Genomic DNA, 3,510 nt, shown 5'->3' on the forward strand with positions numbered 1-3,510 from the left:
ACAAAGCTGAGACAAGAACCCAGGTGACTTCCTGTTGAGTACTTTGACCCCATGAAGCATTTCAGTCAGCAGTTCATCTTCTCTCGGACTCTCTGTCCTCAGTGCAATGTAGGAAATGCTTTTGTTCTCCTGCCGCACAGAGTGCCACCTTGAAGCCCACAGCCCGGGAGGAGGAGAGCAGTCTTAAGGAGCTGGTCAAAGAGGAATGTCCCAAACATCTTGTTCTTCAGCAGACTCTCCTTGCCCTAGACCTGAGAGGATTTCCTACCACTGTTCACGTTCAAGCACAGAATTTATTTATGGCCCTTGCACACCTAGTGCCAGATTCCAATCTAGAGGCTGGGACTGGCTACATCTATACTCAGCACCACCCCTTATGCTTTGTTTAAGATTTTAAAAAAATAAAATCAATGTACATGTCCATAAATAGAGTGTAAGCTCCTTTCAGGGCCTTGCCCTTCATCTTTGCATTCTGATTCCTCTCCTCCAGTTCCTGGGTTGTATAGATGCTCAACAAGGAGATAGATAAACAGGCCAAGTGAGTTTATGGGAGAAGCCCCTACCTGCAGAGGTGCTGGGATGCAAATGAGAGGAGTCAGAATTGGTGAGTCCATTTCTTTTCCCTTCTACCAAAGTCTGCTCTCAGGTGTACTTTTGGAATGCCTTTCTGCCTCTCCTGCCCTGCCCTCCCCTCAGCTTCCAGACAGTGGGCCTTGAAAGAGGGCTTTTCTTTAGGGAAGAGTGTTCATACTCCCAAAGGGTTGTCAGGTTTTTTTTTCTCTGTTGAGGAATATCAGGAGTTTCATTTTAAATTTTATTTTAAATCACCATGCCAAGCCAGCCCATAAAAAGAAGCAGCAGGAGAGGAAGTGAAGAAATGAAACCCAATCAAATCTTCAATGTGAAAAACTAAGCCCAGTTTTCCTTACTGGAATGCCAAGGCAGACACCATCAGAAATGGTGCCCTTTGAAAGAGCTCGTTGTGCATCTGGGAATTCCCAGTGGAAATTTCAGGGAATCAGAGGCTTCTGGGAAATGCATGATTCATAAGAAAGGGATCCACCATTTTCTTGCTGAAGGACAATTCTATAAAGTCATGACATAATCTCCAGGTCATAGGTTAGTCTCACACTTTTCAAGACCCAGCAGATATTAACGGCCACTCTCCTGGGCCTCCAACTCTTGATTTGAGCCTTTAAGGAACATTTGTGCTCTATCCAGGACTGCACCTAGCATGTGTCTCTACCATACTCTCTTCTTTTATAGAATCTGAAGACAGAGTTGGAATAAACAGTGGGGATCATCTGAACCCATCCATCTGTAGTATCATTTCACATACTACCTCCCCATGAGGTCTTTCCTAACTCAGCAGCCAAACTAATTACTCCTTGGTCTGAGCTCCCATGCACCGTGCACAAGCATGAGTTACAGCTTTTCCCAGAGTGCATTGTAATTATTTGTTTGCATGTCTGTGTCCTGGGTTGTGGGCTCCTGAGAGCCAACATTGTGTCTTACTCAGGCTTGGTTTCCATCCTAGCTCCCAGCAGAGTTCCTGGCAAATGATAGCTGTTCAACCAATGTTTGTTAAATGAATAAAGAAGGGCCCACTTTCTACAGCCAATAAAGCTGGGGATGCACCGAGAGATGAGGTGCCGTGGGTAAGGGAAAGATCTTTATCACTACTTACTTTTTCTGCAGTTATTTATGAAAGAGATTGTCCTTGCATGTTGCATGATCATCCAATTTAATGTGGTTTACTCTTGGTTTGGTTAATGATGGAAAGCTGCGCTCGTTCCCCTGCTCTTTGCCCCCAAAGGGACAGGAATTTCTTGCTCAAACCTCGGACTTGTTTGGGCTGCTTTTTGTATTACAGGAAAATGTAGTTGGGTGGGAAGTATGAGATCATTTCCTGATTTTTTTTTTCTTTCTTAGTATCTCTTGTTCCCTGGACGGCCCAAGGAATTCACCTGCCTGCGTACTTGCTACATTTGGGCACAAAACATGTTTAGACCTCAAAGTCCTGAGCTGTCTCTTGCAAAAACTGAGCAAAGGTCCCATGTTCGCTCTTGGCATTTCAAGTCAGTGTTAGCACAGTGAACAGGTGGGGTAAGTGTTTTCAGCTTTATGTAACTTATGCCCAGAAAACTGTCTGCCCCTCATTTTCTTTTTGACTTTGCCCACATGTACTAAGGTATTGTGAAAAGGGAACTGAGCATTGAAACTGCCTGGGATGATCTTCAAGATATTTAACAACGTTTCTGGCAGACCATTCCAACTCTGGGGGTTGGGGGGACCAGGGAACCTGGACAAGGATGGGGAGTAACAGGGGAGGACAGGGACTTGAGTTGGCAGTCGGACACCAACTGATATAAAATTAGTTCAAAATTTATACAATTTGAATGACCACACGGATATGTCCCAGCGGAAGATCTGCCCCGAGAATAAGAAAGAACTGGGGCAATGAACACCTCCACCAACTGCTCTCTGACAGCGGTTCCCAGATCTCCGTGGAGTAGACTCCTCAGAGGATCTTTTAAAAATGTCAGACTTTGGGCTACATGTCCAGGGTGGGACCCAGTGTCTTTGAAGCTGCCAGGTGATTCCGAGGTGCACACAGTTGAGAACCCTGCTCTATGGCATTAAGTTATTTTGACTTTCGAGCATTGGTTTCCTTCTCTGTAAACAGTGGAACAACAATGTTGGGAAACTCGAATACACATGGTGCCTGACATGGAGTGGGTGTTCACTATTTATTTCCCTTCTCTTTTCCCTCTGGAATTCTTTATTTTCCTTTGTCACTTGTTCTGACGTGTCACCGTGTCACCGTGTGGATAAACACAGCCACTTTTTGAAATGGAAATACTCCGGGAGGGTTTGGGCCTATTAGTCATTTAAATCCTAGGGTGGGTTATTTAAGATGATGTCTCTTCAAAACCAGCTGGAGTGAGGCAAACTAAGGAGGTGGCGATTTAAATTGCAAGAATTAAATGAGCCTGAGAAGTCACGAGTGGTCCCCTGTGCTCATGATGCCACTGTGGAGTAACAGCTGCCTCAGCTTCTTGGGAACGTAACTTCAAACTCGTGGCTGCCTCGTTCTTCTCCAAGACCCAGCTGAAAGACAATGTTTATGAAAGGTGGGCTGAAGGATGCGCTCTCCATCCATTCCTCTGGGTTAGGCGTTCTCAATTCGGATCCCACAAACTCTAGTAGATCTGTGATTGGGGTTCAGGCATCTGGGAACTGGGATCCGGGGCAGCATTTTGTATGTTTGTGCAAATTGCCCACTTCCTCCCAAGGAAACATTTCCTAGCGTTCTTCAGATTATGGAAGGGACTCTCGACACCCCACCCACCCTCAAATTTAAGAATTATTACTTTAACACTTTCTTGGATGAAGCCGCCCCTCTGGGCAAGGCCTCCCTAAATGGGCCTCTGTGGAGTTGTTTTGCTTAATTGTTCTTTAGCCCAAGAGTAAACTTATATTGAGGAGCAACTGAAGAAATAACCCCTG

The 3,510-nt window shown here is 45.3% G+C and overlaps 1 long non-coding RNA gene across 1 annotated transcript; it reads left to right on the forward strand.

The window, feature by feature from the left end:
- The first annotated feature begins 489 nt into the window (after window positions 1–489).
- On the forward strand, window positions 490–3,139 carry LOC139046261 (uncharacterized). Its single transcript, XR_011506101.1, has 3 exons — window positions 490–604; window positions 1,538–1,658; window positions 1,933–3,139. It is a non-coding gene; the product is annotated as an uncharacterized lncRNA (long non-coding RNA).
- Window positions 3,140–3,510: the final 371 nt, after the last annotated feature.

Source organism: Equus asinus, chromosome 2 (assembly GCF_041296235.1).
Source record: "Equus asinus isolate D_3611 breed Donkey chromosome 2, EquAss-T2T_v2, whole genome shotgun sequence".
Classification (NCBI taxonomy): Eukaryota; Metazoa; Chordata; class Mammalia; order Perissodactyla; family Equidae; genus Equus; species Equus asinus.